Source organism: Dromiciops gliroides, chromosome 2, assembly GCF_019393635.1.
Source record: "Dromiciops gliroides isolate mDroGli1 chromosome 2, mDroGli1.pri, whole genome shotgun sequence".
NCBI classification, from domain to species: Eukaryota; Metazoa; Chordata; class Mammalia; order Microbiotheria; family Microbiotheriidae; genus Dromiciops; species Dromiciops gliroides.
This window is the reverse complement of record NC_057862.1, coordinates 612050168-612068049: the sequence shown is the minus strand read 5'-3', so window position 1 is coordinate 612068049 and position 17882 is coordinate 612050168. Positions and strand designations below refer to the sequence as shown.

The following is a 17882-nucleotide window of genomic DNA, read 5'->3' as shown; positions in this document are numbered from 1 at the left end:
TTGAACATAGTGTCAAGAAATTCATAAGACAAATCCCATTGAGTGTAAGGGAGTTGCTAGCTAACCCTTTTGAGGCTCACCTGAGGGAATCTGTTCTCTTAGTAATTGTCTTGGAAAGTAAGCAAAATTAAGACAGGATTCATAATAATAGAGCATCTGCCCTAGCTGTTATTATGATAACAAAGAACAGCCTATTTATAAAGTAAAGGATTCAGAGATTAGCATTCCTAATAAGGGATTGTTCGGTGATGTCAGGAACAAGATGCAAAATTGTATTTGCAAAAGTCATCAAAGAGGATTAAAAACAGTTTCCAGTGAATAATTGCTGAGGAGATTGGGAGCTAAACTGGCTCAGGGGTGATGTATAATTACCTAACTTTATTAACCACCTAATAACTAAATGCAGAAGAAAATGTTATGCAGAAATGCAAAGGGATGGAAAATTAGTGAAGTCATCACTGAGGCCAACTACCTAATTACTTCTTACAAAAAGGAATACATAGGAAGATGTAAAGTTGTTATTATCCAGGATGTTTTGCATCAAGGTTAGAAGTGTGCTTTGTTCCTCATTATGAAACTCTAACTTCCATGGGGATTAAGTGGAAATCTAGGTTTAGACATGAAATCCTTTCATAAAGAAACAAGCTTTCAGAATAAAGACCCCCATCATGCAACAGCACAACCTGCAAATTCCCTCTCCTGTAATGTAATATTCATTGTGGTTATCTTCCAGTTGAACGGAAAAAGGCTGATAGTCCCATCCTTTCATCTTTGAACCCCACCCTCAAACAAGCATTGCACCCACTAAATAAATGAAATATCCCATCACTTTCTGAGAAATGCATATCAATAATCAATGTGTAGGTAATCAATGTCAGGTAATCCCTAATTGTTAAACCTTTACACCTGAGAGATCTAGGTATGTCGGTACAAAGGAAGGTGAGTGAGCTATATAGCATTAGATCCCTTTTTAGATGAGGAAATTGAAGCTTATTTTATGTAAGTGAATTACTGAGTCAAACTGCCAATAAGTAGAAAAGTGGTACTTAAATGTAGGATCCCAACTACACTCTGCTGTCATTATAGCAGGCAAGTAGATGGTATGTTCTATTTTTGTTCATTAGTTGCTTTCAAGCATAAGACTATGCTAGAAGAGGAATATTTCTGTATATGACCTGGTGGAAATATCAAATGACTCAGAAATCCATTGACTTCTGGGTAATGTGATCAACAAGATGGAGATTTAGACATTTTCTCTGATGCGCACAGCCTTTCAAATCTCTCCAAAATAAGAATATGTACAATAGATGAATTAATTAAAGCCATCTTCATAGACTAACACATCAAGAATCTTAACAAGGTCATAGTGTGATCAACTAACAGCAGAGAACACTGACCCGTAATCACTAATGGGTCCACTTAGTACTCCCATCCCCTCAAGCCTCCAAACTTTAACAGAGTTGCAAACAGGACTCATGAGTTTTTATTCTGGGATCCACTCAGAAGCTTCCGTACTACAAATGCATTCTCTGCCAAGCAATGCAACCCCCAACCTTCACTCTACCATTTGAAGACAATTAGAAATAAACGAATTAATCTCTATAAACACATATCACAATACACTGTGAGGGAGAAGTCTGGGTACAGGAATAAACATTTTCTCTTCCTGGAGTACAGGTGTATCTGCTGCACAGCAAGGAGAGAAAACTGAGGCAAGACATCAGAGTGTATGGGATGCTCCTCCATACATAAAGGAAAGAGAACCTAACTGTGACCCAGATAAAGCCAATTCTGACAGACAGGACATCTTCAGAGGGAATGAGGCTGCTGAAAAGTGAATTCCTCAGAGTAGGAGGAGGTAGAGAGCACTTTGAAGTATAGCCCTGGAGATAGCATCATCAAACAGGAAGCAATCAAAAAGCAAATGGTAGAGAAATATAAGAAAGACTGAAAATACTAAAGATATCAGGAATAATTAAACAGATTTTTTTTAAAATGAGTATAATCAGTTAAAACAGTGAAGATTTCAATAAAAGAAGAGAAGATGGTCTCAAATGAGTATGAATGAGTCTAAATAACCAGATGGCACAGATAGACAACTAAGTTTGGAGTCAGAAAGACTTGAATTCAAAATTAACCTCAGACATTTAATAGCTTTGTGACCATAGAGAAATCACTTAACCTCTATTTGTCTCAGTTCCCTCACTTTCAAATGAGTAGTACATCACTCTGATTTCCAAAGGTTGTCATGAGGAAAAAATTAATTAATATTTATAAAGTATTTTGTAAACCTTAAAGGATGATGTAAATTCTAACTATTACTGCTGCTATTATTACCACTACCACTATCACCACCACTGGGGCTGCTACTACTACAACCACCACCACCACTATCACTACAACTACCACCACCACCATCACCACCACCACCACCACTACTACTACTACAACTATTACTACTACTATACTTGAACAAATATTACAATACAAAAATCAGTCAACAGCTGAAGAGGTAGTATTCGCTCTCAAATGCCAGGGCATAATGGAACCACAGCAGGCTATTACCAAATGGTTAAGAAAAAAATAAAAATTGTGAAAGTTGAATTTATGTTATACATAGCAGAAATTATTAGCATAATAGGGCATTTCAAATCCATGGTGGCACATGTAACTGAATAGATAAAGGCTAGTATGGCAGAAACTAGGCATACACCAACATTTTACACAATATACCAAAGTAAAGTCAAAATGGGTACAAGATCTAGACATTAAGGGAGATATCATAGGCAAATTAGAAAAGGAAGGAATAGTTTTACTTCTCAGAACCATGGAGAGGGAAAGAATTTATGACCAAAGATGGAAAGAGAACATTATTAAATGCAAAGTGGATTATTTTGACTATATTAAATTAAAATGTTTTTCCACAAACTTAATGCAAACAAGATAAAAAGGAAAGCAGAAAGCTGAAAAATATATTTTACAGTAAGTGTTTCTGATGAAGGCCTCATATCTAAAATATATAGAGAACTGAATCAAATATATAAGAAAAAAAGTCATTCCCCAACTGAGAAATCATCAAATGACATGAACAGGCAGTTTTCAGATGATGAAATCAAAACTATCTAAAGCCATATGAAAAAAGAGAGAAATGGATGGAAATAAAAACCTAACTCATAACTTTATATGCAAATGGATTTAGCAATCCACTAAAATAAAAGAGGCTAACAAGTGGAAGAAAACAAACAAAAAATCTCATGATCTTATATTTACCAGGAACACATCTAAACATCAAAGACAATAATAACATGAGACAATAAGGAAGTACAACAATTGTTCCTATATATCAGGTAAATCTCCACTTCCAAAAATGAAAACAACAAAAGCCAAGTGATCAAATCACAAAGGAACCTAGAAAAAGATTATACATCTATGTGGTTGTGAAGATTCCAAAGAACTAATAATGAAACACATTCTTCATCTCCTAAGAGAAAGATGATAGATTGTGGGTGCAGAATAAGATGTAGATATATGATAGATAGACAGACAGACAGATATACACATATGCATATATAAATATATATTTGCATACAGATAATGAGGGAATTTGTTTTGCTTGACTTCATATTTGTTACAAGGATTTCTTTTCATTTTTTTCAATGGAGTTGGGAATGAGAGAAAGAAAAAATAGATTTCCTTTCATGAAGAACAACTTTGTGTCAGCCTTCATGTGCTTTCTGATTGAGGGGGTTTGGAAATAAGCATTTATGTAGCACCTACTATGTGCCAAGCACTGTGCTAAATGTTTTATGTCACTGTATTGTTAGTTTTGCTTCATTGTTTTACTTTGTTATAAAAGAGCTCTTATGTGTTGGGAACATTTTGGAAATATTTGAAATGCAAACATAAACTTGAGAATAAAGCTTTTTTGTTTGTATGTTTTTGGTGTTTTTTCCCATTTATTTAGAATTTCATTTTCCCCAATAACATGTACAAACCTTTAAAGGTCTATTTTTAATACTGTGTTCCAAATTCTGCCTCCCTCCCTCTCCCCTTAAGAACTCAAGCAATTCAACATCAGTTATATATGTATAATCATGGAAAACATTTCCATATTAATCAGGTTGTAGAAGAAAACAGACAAAAAAAAGAAAAACTAAAAAAAAATATGTTTCAATCTGTATTCAGACACCATCAGTTCTTTCTTTGGAAATGGATCACATTTTTCATAAATCCTTCAGAGTTGTCTTGGATCATTGTGTTGCTGAGAATGCCTAAATCACTCACAGTTGACGATCTTACAATATTGCTGTTACTTTGTGCACAGTACATTTCACTTTGAGTAAGCTCATGTAAGTCTTTCCAGGTTTTTCTGAGACAATCTTATTCATCATTTCTTATAGCACAATAGTGATCCATAATAACCTAATTTCACAATTTGTCCAGCCATTTCCCAATTGATGGGCATCTCCTCAATTTATTCTTTGCACCAGAAAAAGGCTGCCATAAGTATTTTTGCATATATTGTGTTGTTGCTTTTTACTATCTTTTTTTGGATAACAAACTAGTAGTGATATTACTAGGTCAAAGAGTATGCATGGTTTTATAGACCTTTGGCCACAGTTCCAAATTGCTCTACAGAATGTTTGAATCAGTTTACAACTCCACCCAACAGTGTATTAATGTCTCCTTTTCCTACAACATTTGTCATTTTCCTCTGCTGTCTCATTATCCAATCCAATAGGAATGAGTTAGTACCCCAGAATTGATTGGACTTGCATCTTTCTAATAAATAGTGAGTTAGAACATTTTTTTCATATGACTATAGATAGCTTTATTTCCTCTGAAAACTCTTCATATCTTTTGAGCATTTATCAATTGGGGAATGGCTCTTATTTTAATAAATTTATCCCAGTTCTCTATGTTTGAGAAATGAGGCCTTTGTCAGACAAATTTGCTTCAAAAATTTTTCACACTTATTATTGCTAATTGTATTTCTCTCCATCCTATTCTGTCCTCATGATATTTACTGTATTCACTATCTCCTTTCACCCTATTGCATCTCAAAAGTGTTTTGCTTCTGACTGCACCCTCCACCAATCTGCCCTCCTTTCAATCACCCACCCCTTATCCCCTTCCCCTCCTTCTATCCTGCAGGGTAACAGAGATGGATATACACAATTGAGGGTATATGTTATTCCCTCTTTGAGCCAATTCTGATGAGAGTAAGGTTACCTTACTCCCCAGCACCTAACTCATCTTCCCCTCCAATGCATAAGCTTTTACTTGCTTCTTTTATGTGATATACTTAACCCATTCCACCTATACCTTTCCCTTTCTCTCAACATATTCATCTTTCACTCCTTGATTTTATTTTCTAAAGATATGATCTCTTCATATTCAACTCACACCCTCATATTCAATTCACACCCTCTGTCTAAATATACTCCATCCACCTGCCCTAATAATGAGAAAGTTCTTATGAGTTACAAGTATAATCTTCCAATGTAGGAATTTAAATAGTTTAAACTTTTAATATCCCTGATGATTTCTTTTGCCTGTTTACCTTTTTATGTTTCAGTGGAGTCTTGTATTTGAAAATCAAATTTTCTATTCAGTTCAGGAATTTATTCTCATCAAGATGGCCTGAAAGTCCTCTCTTTCATTGAATTTCCATTTTCCCCTGAAGGATTATATTCAGTTTTTCTGGGTAGGTGATTCTTGGTTGTAATGCCAGTTCCTTTGTGCTCCTGAATTTTAAATTCCAAGCCCTCCCATCCTTTAATATAGAAGCTACTAAATTTTATGTTATCCTGACTGTGGCTCCACAATACTTCAATTATTTCTTTCTGGATTCTTGAAATATTTTCTCCTTGACTTCTGAGCTCTGCAATTTGCCTATAATATTCCTGTAAGTTTTCATTTTAGTATCTCTTTCAGGAGATGATCAGTGGATTCTTACAATTTCTATTTTACGTTCTGATTCTAGAATATCAGGGCAATTTTCCTTGACAATTTCTTGGAAGATGATGTCTAGGTTTTTTTTTTCTTTAGATCATGGCTTTCAGGTAGGCCAATAATTTTCAAATTATCTCTCCTGGATCTATTTTCAAGGTCAGCTGTTTTTTCCAATGAGATATTTCACATTGCCTTCTATATTGTCATTCTTTTGGTTTTGCTTTATTGTTTTCTGATTTCTAATAAAGACATTAGCTTCCATTTGCTCCATCTTAATTTTGAAGGAGTTATTTTCTTCAGAGAGCTTTCATACCTCCTTTTTGAATTAGCCTTCCTCATTTGCTCTTTGTACCTCTTTTCCATTTGGCCTAGTCTGTTTTTTAAGGAATTGCTTTCTTCAGTATTTTTTGTGTCTCCTTTACCAAGCTGTTGAGTTTTTCCAAGATATGCTTGCATCACTTTCATTTATCTTTCCATTTTTTCCTCTACCTCTTTTACTTTACTTCAACATCTTTTTGAGTGATTCTAGGAACTGAAACCAATTCACATTTTTCTTTGAAGCTTTGGATACAGGAGCGCTGACTTTATTATCTTCTTCTGAGGGTGTATTTTGATCTTACTTGTCACCACAGATGCTTTCTATGGTAAGCATTTCTTTCTGTTTGCTCATTTTCCCTGCTTATGTCTTGAATTTTGACTCTTGGTTAAAGTGGGGCACTGCTTCCAGGATGGAGAGCACACTACCCAAACCTTCAGGGGCTTTGTGTACTTTAAAAACACATAAATTCCTAGAAATATATGTGAAAAAATTTTTCCAAGGTGGTATGATTTCAGGAGAGATATGTTTACTACTCTCCTGGCCTGTGCTGTGGTCTTCAAGCAATGGTGGGCCTGCTTTTCTACACTAAAACTATGAACAAAATCCCACTCCACTGGGGTCACAAGTTCCAGGGTGATTGTGTTCCTCCCCTGCCTGAGACCCCCATCCAAGACTGACCTGTTTCCAAGTATGGGCAGAACAACAGGATTCTGCCTCAGTGCTAGCAAAGAGATCCCTGTAATCTCCTTCTGGTGAATTGTTCAGCCTCTTTATTGTCTGTGGCCTGAGTTCCAGAAGTAGTTTTTGATGATGATGATTCAGAGGCTCCTAAGGCCTTATCCTAGTTTACTGTGGCTTTGGCTGGGTCTGTGCTGGCATGGCCTGCACTGGACTGTGCTCTACTATCACCCAGGTACAACAGACCTTTCCTGTCAACTTCTAAGTTGTCTTTGACTGAAATATCTTTTCAACCTTTCTTTTGGTTGGCTCTGATGTTCCAATAATTGTATTAGGGCATTGTTTGAATGTATTTGGAGGGATCTTGATAAGAGCTCAGGCAAGAAACTGCCTTTCCTCCACCATCTTGGCTCTGCTTCCCAATAAAGTTTATTTTTTTAAAGAAAGAAATAGGTACATTTGCTCACCTGGATTCTAGATTCCAGTATATGTTCAATTTCAACATTAGGTTGCAATTTCTTTCTTTTGGCCTGTTATGTTATTGTCATCTTTCTGATCATTCCTGGTTCTTTTTACTTCATGATACATTAGTTCATATGGATTCTTATGCCTCTCTGCATTCACCATATTTGCAATTTATTTACCCCTCAATAATATTCCATTACAATCATAGACCAAAATCTGGTTATCTATTCTTCAAATTGTGGGAATCTAATTTGTTTGAAATTATTTATTACTACTAAAAGTACTGCCAAAAATATTTTTGGTGTATATGGGATCTTTCTTTTTAAGCACTGACCTCCTTGGGTTCCCTTAATAGTGAGATTTTTAGGTAAAAGTGAACATAGATAGATAGATAGATAGATAGATAGATAGATAGATAGATAGATAGATAGATAGATAAATAATCTCTTTTATTAACGACAATCACACATAAATTTATAAAATTATTGAACCAATTGACAGTTGTGCCAACAAATTATTAGTTCATAAATGTTTCAATAATCCCTTTAATATTGATTATTTCTATTTTTATCATTATGAATTTTGTTAATTGTTGCTATTTCTATCATTTCTAAAGCTGTGCCAAGTTCTTACAAGGAAAACATCAAAACTTTACTTATTTTAGTATTTAGTTGGAATATAATATTTCGTTTACAAATATATTTTCTAAGCCTTTGCCTTGCAAATATTATTTTGTTATTGTTGTTCAATTATTTCAATAATGTCTGACTTCACAACATTATTTGGGGTTTCCTTGACAAAGATACTAGAATGGCTTGCCATTACTTTTTACAGATCATTTTATAGATGAGGAAACTGAGGCAAACAGGGGTAAGAGACTTATCCCAGGTCACATAGCTAATAAATATCTAAGGCCAGATTTGAACTCAACTCTTCATGAATCCAGGTGTTCTATCCACAGTAGACCTCTTGTCACTGTAAATGTTACCATTTTGCCTTAACAATCAAAACCTATGGTGTATTGCCATCAAACAGAAATAAAGATTTAATAAAGGCCCATTGAACCTCCTAGCTATCTCTAAGAAGAATGAATTAAAGTATTCTTACTTTCAAGAAATTTAATGAAGGACACAACAATTGAGAGGGGGGGATGGATGGAGGGAGAAGGAGAGAAAGGAGAAAGAGAGAGATAATAAATATGAAGTCAACTGAATAGCAAATATAAAATAGAAGGCTAAATTTGGAGTAAAAAAGATTTGAATTTAAATTCAGCCTCACTCACTATCTGGGACAGTGACTTACCTTTGATTTGCTACAGTTTTCTTACCTATAAAATTAAGATAATAATAACCACTAACTCCCAGCTTTGCTGTGATGAACAAACATATAATAATGGTAAAGTATCAAAAATGCTACATATTATTAGTTATTAAGAAAAAGCAACTAAATTTAGAAATGGTGGTTAAATATGAGGTTATTTGGAAGAAATGATACTAGAAATTGAGGGTATCAGGAAATGCTTTATTCAGAATATGATGGAAAGAAATAAAATCAAGTAGAGGTAAGAATTATGTACATCCCAGTATATGTATTGGCCAGTACAGAGAAATGTACTGTGTGCCAGGTTTGAGGAACAGTGAGGTCAGTTCACCTGAATTATTTGTGTGTGTGTGTGTGTGTGTGTGTGTGTGTGTGTGTTATGAGTGGCACAGTGAGACTAACTAATAATCATTGAAGCAGGAAAGAGGAGTTGGTGCCTGGCTGTGAAGGACTTTAACAGGTAAGAAGAGTTTATATTATACCTTAGAGGCAATAGAAAGCTAGTGGAGTTGATTAATTGTGGTAATCACATGATCAGATCTTCACTTAAGCAAAATTACTTTGGCAGGATTGTGTAAAATGGGGAGTGGTGAGATACTTGTGTCAAGGAGACTAATAATCCAGGCTAGAGGTAATGAGAGTCTGAATTGAGACAGTTGCTGTTCCAAGAGAAGGGATTGGATGCAAAATTGTGGATAGGTAAAAGTGACAAGATTTGAAAACTGATGGTATATGTGAGGTGAAAGAGAGTAATATCCTGCTGAGCAATAGGAACAATGAAATGAAATCTGAGCCAACAAAATAATTTTTATATATTCAGTAAAACAATTGGAAGTGAGATCAAAGGGTAAAAACAGAAACAATGGCAAGGGTCATCAAAACTTGGAATGGTAGGTTAAAGGGAGAGTCTAACCTTGTCCAAGAGTTTTTGTCAGTTGTTAACCCTGCATATTATTGATTAGCCTTGCTAACTTTTTTTCCTGCTTTTTCCAGTATACTATATTGCATTTAAGAATTTTTAATGGTGGGAGCTGTCCATGGTGAAAATCATTACATCTCGGTGCCTTCAGAAACACACTTATTCAAGACAAAATATGTTTTTCAACCTAATGGTTAAAGAAGGAATAAATCCAATAAAGCATCTGGATATATTCATCACACAAAGGTTCATATATGTTGTAACCAGAGTAGAGAGATGACTAAGTGCTATTTTTGCCAAGGGACACAGTAGGATACCTTTATAGAAAATAGATTTCAAGGACAAGTCATCAGATTCTACCACCAATAAAATTCTCTATTGGCTGTTGACAGAGAACAAACCTGGCCTCATCCCTTAGTAAGCAAGAGGGCTCTTCTAATTTGTAAGTAGGCAAGAAATCTGGGAAATGAACTCATACTATTCTGTTTGCATGTCATTATTTGAGGGCATGTAAAAGTGGGAGATAACTGTTCTTAATCAGCCGGTTGGAAGCTAGGTCTGAAAAATTAATAAGTGGGAAAAGATGAATATCAAACACCAAAGTCATGGAAACAGAGCATGTCACCCTCCTTTTCTTCTCCTATGCAACTATTAACCTTTTTAAAAAATATGTTCACTCAAATTAGTTTCAATAGTTACATGATATAGAAAGGGAACTTGAGTATTTGAATTTCTCCTAATGCTATTCCTTTGCTTTTTCCTTGTGTGAAAGTCTTATGAACTCTCAAAAATATACTAGTGGAGAGCAATTTGTGGTAAGGTCCATTAAACTCAAAATACTGCAAATATGGATCTGGCAACAACTCTAAGTCGTTAAACGCCATTCTTGATAAATTCAGAAAAGGCCATTTCTAGGTGAGCCATAGACTGAGAATTTATTTGGATGAATTTAGTAAGTCATACATCATCCATTGTTGGAATAAGTTTCCATACTGAGAAGGGAAAATAACATGTTCTCCAAGGGAATGTAAACTTTATGAGGGCAGAGATTATTTGATTTTTGCATTTTTTATCATCAGCATCTGTAATAGTGCATGACATACAGTACATACTTAATAAATGCTTGTTAACTGATTTATATTGATACATGTGAGGTATTTTTGTGTTTTGGGGTTGGTTTTTGTTTTGTTTTGTTTTGTTTTGGTGAAGCAATTGGGGTTAAGTGACTTGTCCAGGGTCACGCAGGTAGTAATTGTTAAGTGTCTGAGGCCGGATTTGAACTCAGGTCCTCCTGAATCCAGCGCCAGTTCTCTATCCACTGCACCACCTAGCTGCCCCAACATATGAGAGTTTTAATTTGAATTTGTTAAGAGATCACCTCATTTTGAAGTCTTAGAACCTTGATGCATTTAGGCATGCCATACTGAGTATAAGGTATTCATAAAAAGCAGAAGCTACTCTTGCAAAATGAAGAGTAATGGAGGAGGAAAAGGAGAGATTTTGATTAAATATAAGGAAAATTTTTAATAATCTGAGCTCTCCAAAGGGGGAATATATTGCTTTAAATGTCTTGAGTTACTCATTATGACAGGGCTCTAAGGCAAGGCAAAATGACTACTTGTCTAATGGGGGTCATAGAGGGATTTTTTGTTTTAAAGTATGGTTTGAAATAGGTGACCTCTGAGGTTTTATACAAATCTGAGAATTTGTGGGTTTCATAATTAATGCTCATGGGAATCCTTTGCTAGCTTCTATAATCTCAGGAATGGATCCAATAAAAATAGAAATGGACATCAAAATCTACATTCACTTCAATACATACTATGATAAGATATATGGAATGATTATGGGTCATATTTGTCCACTGACAAATAGTATAATTTTTAAATGTTCACCAAGGTAAAATTATGAAATAGATCATCAAAGTAGTGTCATAAAAAGTTATTTGAACTTTTTTGCAATGATATCTTACTTTATATAAGCTTGTAATTTTTTTTTAAATAAAGAGAATTGATACAACGCAAAAGATATAATAAGAATATATGTGTAGCAAGTGAAACTGGCTGTATGAACCTTGTCAAATCATTTAACCTTTTGTTACTCTTGCCAACAAAGAATGAGCTATCCTTTATTGGTACAGGAAATCTCCCAATGTCAATGAAACCACGTATCTTGTCCCTATCTTTAACACTGTTAAGTCTCTAACATTATGTCCTTCAGAGCACTGTAGCTGCAGACTTGTTCCACTCCCGCAGCCTTCCCCCTTGCTGTGCTCCGGCCCTCTCAATATCTATAACTACCTGTTGAGAACGTCTAACTTAGCTAATAGATCAACAATTTCAGAGTTTCATTCCTTTTTTGTGGGGCAATGGGGGTTAAGTGACTTGCCCAGGGTCACACAGGTAGTAAGTGTCAAGTGTCTAAGGCTAGATTTGAACTCAGGTACTCCTGAATCCAGGGCTGGTGCTTTATCCACTGCACCACCTGGCTGCCCCTAGAGTTTTATTCTTAAAAGTATTCACTGTCCCAGAGTGCCCAGAAACAGTTTTATTAGGCATTCATGACAAGCTAGGAGGAGACATTTTATCCTTTCCCTAGTTATATGGATTGATATAAGTGCAAACCTCTCTATCACCCCAAGCTTTTTCTTCCATACACAGAAGTATATTTATCTGATGACAAGTGTGTTTCTTTTACAAATAGGTGTTTATTTTTCTGCTAGTACACTTAATGAGAAACAGGTGACTTTTTTTCTGATTAAAAGTATTTTATGTTTATCCAGGTACATGTAAAGATAGTTCTCAACATTTGTTTATACAAGTTTTCCAATTCCAGAATTTTCTACCTCCCTCCCCTCCCTTACCCCTCCCCTAGACAGCTGGTAATCTGATATATGTTTATATATACATATATATATATATATATACACATATATATATTATAACATTAAACATTTCTACATTAGTCATGTTATGAGAGAAGAATCAGAGCAATGAGGAAAAACCTCAAAATAGAAAAACAACAGCACCAAAAACAAAAGAAATAGTATGGTTCAATCAGCATCTATACGCCACAGTTTTTTTTTTCTGGATTTGGAGATGCCTTTCCATCATGACTCCCCTGGAACTCTCCTGTACCATTGCATTGGTGAGAAGAATCTAGTCCACCACAGTTGATCAACACACAATGTTGATGATACTGTGTACAATGTTCTTCTGGTTCTGCTCATCTCACTCATCATCAGATCATGCAAGTCCTTCCAGGTTTCTCTGAACTCCTCCTGCTCATTGTTTCTTACAACACAATAGAATTCCATTACATTCATATACCACAACTTGTTCAGCCATGCCCCAATTGATGGGTAACCTCTCAATTTCCAATTCCTTGCCACCACCAAAAGAGCAGCTATAAAAAATGTTGTACATGTGGGTCCTTTTTTGAATAACAGAAAAGAAACAGCTAATAAATGGAAACATATAAGAGAATGACCTTCAATATGATGCATCTTAACCTGATTTCCCATTGACAGTGGATAACTTTGACAGGCTGAAGCAGACAGGGAAATACCTTATTCAGCACATTTCTCCCAGGGTATTTCAGTGACAACCTCTTAATTGGTTCTTTGATGCATTTTGGCACTTGTGGCTGGAGACTTCCTTGTTTTAATTAGTTATATTAGAACATAATGATGTAATATGCTTAGGATTGTTTAGAAGCTGCATGATGTTTCTATCCAATGTAATTGAAGACATATTTTCATCTGTGCCTTGGATAAGAGTGAGATTTTTGTTGCTATGAACCTTTAAATGCATCTGTATTGCTTCACATGATGATAACGTTTTCATATATGTTTCCCAGGATCATTTCCTGAGAAGAAATCTCAATTCCCTGCCTTGAGTACACTCTTTGTATTATTGCACTATTCACAGTTTCCCCTTTCATGTCCCTTTTTACCCTGTCCCTATTCACTGGTAAAGAGAATTAAGGAATGAAAAGCTACTAAGTGTTTTTCTTCTTCTCACATTCCTATTCCTTGTGTTAGCTATTTCAGTCCCTCATTAAGGTTCTATTGTTGCTTAGAGGAAGGACAGAGCTTCCCAAATGAGACACATCTCTAATGCTAAAAGCTCTATGTGTGTACCTGATTGAATTCACCTTATCCTATTAGAAAATCTGAGGAGAAATGTACATTACACAATGTAGGAAGACAGCCTAACCTAGTCAAGGATAAAGAAAATTTAATAACAGTGACTCTTGCTTCTTATTCTGCTACTGACTGCATGATTCTGAACTGTTTCTTTCCTCAGGTCTATTTCTTCAAGCTCTATTCCAGCTATACCAGTGTCCTCCCATTTTTCACTGTAGAAAGAGATTCTCTGTAAATGGACCCACATTCACACAATGCACAGGAAGGAGATAACCTCATTCACTGGAGGAAATTATCTTTGGATTTCTCCTCCAGAAACCTGTTAATGATCTCCATAAAATGGTAATATCACCAAGCATTTAATCTTATTACTTCCAGGGTATAGCCTAAAAGACTAAGACTTATTAGGTACATTGACCATGGAAATTAGAATGGGGGAGATGAAAGAAAGAAAAATAACAGTGACATTTAGATTATATCAACACTTTTGTGTCTGATGGAAGAGACCACAGTGCAAAGAGGTCAATTCATCCTAGGCTGTGGGAACAACATGGAGAAAGACAAGGAAAATCTATATCAAACCTTCTGCTTGAAGATAATCAACAGTGATCTCAATAATACTTGCCCCCTATTATGATGAATAGTTAACACTCCTAAGACTGCCACTACAATAAGTTTCTCTGGAGCTATTCCTAAATCTTTCTTCTGCTTTTGTTGTAGAAGCAGAGGACTCAATTATAAGCCAAGACTAGTGTTGGGCTGGTCCTAAGGTAGAGGTGGTAACAAATTACAAAAATAATTGTCATTGAGCTTTGAATATTTGATTCAGCTCCTTGCCATTATTTTTCTATGTACACAAAATAACCTTTATTTTGAATGCATACGTCATTTGGTTTGATCTGGCAAAACAGGTATATTAGTCAATACTAAGATGTATAAGGCTTTGTGCTAAAAGGGAAGCTACAATGAGAGCTTCAACCAACTATCATATTAATCTCAGTCTCTATAGAATACCTATAGGAATTTGTTTATGTTCCTCTCATGTACTGCATTCTTTCTTATTTATTTTTTGTTTTTGTTTGTTTTTTGCGGGGCAATGAGGGTTAAGTGACTTGCCTAGGGTCACACAGCTAGTGTTAAGTGTCTGAGGTCGGATTTGAACTCAGGTACTCCTGAATCCAGGGCTGGTGCTTTATCCACTGTGCCACCTAGCTGTGCCCCTTCTTATTTATTTTTATATCCATCAAATTCCTACTCATCTTTCAATACCCACCATAGCACTCATAATGCAGTAGGGAAGCTTTTAAATTTTTATTGGCTTTCTTAACATCCTAAGCAGGAGCCTACTTATGGGGTTTAAAAAGGGTAAAGTAACAGAGTGAGGAAGACAATTTTAAAAAATGAATAGTTGTTTTCAATTCATCTATACTTAAAAGGTCTACCCTGGGTAAGGCAAGAGCCAGCATTGTGATGACATCTGAATGTTAGAGAATAGGTTTAAATTATCTGATGAGATGGTAAATATGGGAAACCGGGAGACATACAAAGGTTCCCAACTAGGAGCATTGTAGAGAAGATCTCAAGAATCAGAAATGCAACCTGTAGGAGAGAGGAATAAAATTGATGTCTTGGGAGTTTTCTAAAATAGAGTTAATTTAAAAAAAAACAGTCAATAAGATATAGAGGCTGCAAAGATGGAGATTACTTCCAGTATGAGAAGTTCAAGGGTAGAGTGTATTTCCAGGATGAAGTGGTTTCTCTGGAATACCTCAACTTGGGAACACAGCCTAGAAAAGATGTGAGGTCAATAAAACATTTCAAAATTTCACAGAGGCACATTCAGGGAGGTATAGAAGGGATAAAAATAGTGTAATTTGTTACTATGTGTCATCTTAATTTGGAACAGCATAATAAGAATAACTATAAATTCATCATTCCAAATACTGTTAAATAAAGTTCTAATTGCAAGCTGCTTATTGTTTCCAATCCAGTGGCTATCTTGATATATGTGGCCTGGAAGCTAAGTGGCTTTCCTAAAAACTGTCTTATTGGAAGGGTTGCAATCTCTCTTCTGCCTGTTTCCATTACCTAATGGGGGAGAGAGTTGGTACCCATTCTTCAAATTGTCTTGAATGGGTCCTTGGGGGACATGGAGACTCCAGTTGCTTTATGGAGTGGTAGGGATGTTGATAAAGTCTCTCTGAAAAATATGTATCCTGATTTGGGAAGAGATGCTTATTCAGAGAATTGGAAAGATGTTCATAAACAGGTAGTTGAAAGTGCTTATGAAGTGATCAAACTGAAGTGCTACACTTCCTGGGCCACTGGCTTATCTATGGAAGATCTAGCAGAAAAACATTATGAAGAATCTTAGGAGAATGCATTCAATTTCCACCATGATTAAGGGACTATATGGCATTAATGACAATGTCTTCTTTAATGTCCCATGTGTCTTGTGGCAGAATGGCATTTCAGATGTGGTGAAGGTAAATCTGAATCCAGAAGAAGAGTCCTGTTTAAAGAAGAGTGCAGGCCTACTTTGAGGAATCAATAAGGAACTACAATGTTAAAGCCTTTTAATGTGTTACCACTTTACTGTCTAGGGAACATGACAGTGGTTAAGGAATTATGTATGTTGAACTTTTCAAGTAGGTCCTTCCATTGATTAGTTGTTGAACAGCAGAAATATAAAGCCTATATATGTACACATTCTAATCTCTTTCTGAATTTAGAAATGGGGAATAGTACAGTATGACTATTATTTGTTAAAACCTGTTATTTGCATAGTGATGCTGGATATGACTTGTACGGTCTTGAAATAGTTGCTCTCAAGCAGAGCCAGCACCTCACAGATATATAACTGCATGCCATATAGGTGCTACAGGTTCCTGTAGGTCCAGAAGACAACATTCCTGGACTCAAAACACCATACAGGGGGGCAGGTAGGTGGCACAGTGGATAAAGCACCAGCCCTGGAGTCAGGAGGAACTAAGTTCAAATCCAGCCTCAGACACTTGACACTTACTAGCTATGTAACCATGGGCAAGTCACTTAGCCCCAACTGCCTCACCAAAACAAATAAACACACAACAAGAAAAAAAAGAACCCAATACAGTAGAAATACTTTGTTGATGCATTGATTACCTTTGTGATCCTCTCCATTAGTGCTCTGCAGGATGGCCCCATGTATCACCTTTCCAGAGGACCTGATTTATTTTCTGTCTATCTAATCTATCATCTATCTATCTATCTATCTATCTATCTATCTATCTATCTATCTATCTATCTATCTATCTATCTATCTATCTATAACCTAACATCTATCTGCCTTTCTTTTCCTTCTTTCCTTCTTTTCTTTTCCTTTCTTTCTTTCTTTCTTCCTTTCTTTCTATGTGGATATAGATATAGATAGATAGATATCAATAGTTGTACATTCCCGTAGTATACAAAAAGATGTATATATGTACAGCAATGCAACCCATTCCTCAAGTATAATACTAACACAAATATGAATAAAAAACAAATAAATGATTAAAAAAGAAAGTTGTGCTATATTACATTGAGAAATTTTTAAATGTTTTTTTTTAAATAACCACAAACTTCTCCTTGAAACACAGGTCCAGGTTTTTCATATCAATATTCTTACAGTGATAATGATATTGTGGAATGGAATACCATGGTCTCTGAAGAATAAAAGTTTCAGTCATCCCAAAAGCAATGGAGGGATAAATGATGATAATGAATAGGCTACCAGACATAATTGGTAAATGATATTGGCAGGAAGATTTATTTGCCAAGCTTTTATATTCAACAAGCCTTTATTGAATGTATGTTCCTTCTATGCTTTGGTGCAGAGGATACAAGGAACTAACACAAAAAGGGTCACCCATGAAGGGGTTTCACTCTAATGAGGTATAGGGAATTGGAAGTAGGAAAGTATACATGTATATAGATTTGTTTAAACAAAATATAGAGTGAATAAAAACAAAGCAGTTTGGGGGATGGTGAGAATATGAACAACATGGGGTAGAGAGGGAAGATAACAGGAAAGACCCAATAGCAAAGCTCTTCTTTGAAAG

The 17882-nt window shown here is 35.5% G+C and overlaps 1 pseudogene; it reads left to right on the top strand.

The window, feature by feature from the left end:
* The first annotated feature begins 15685 nt into the window (after window positions 1–15685).
* LOC122739373 lies at window positions 15686–16373 on the top strand (annotated as a pseudogene).
* The last annotated feature ends 1509 nt before the right edge of the window (window positions 16374–17882 follow it).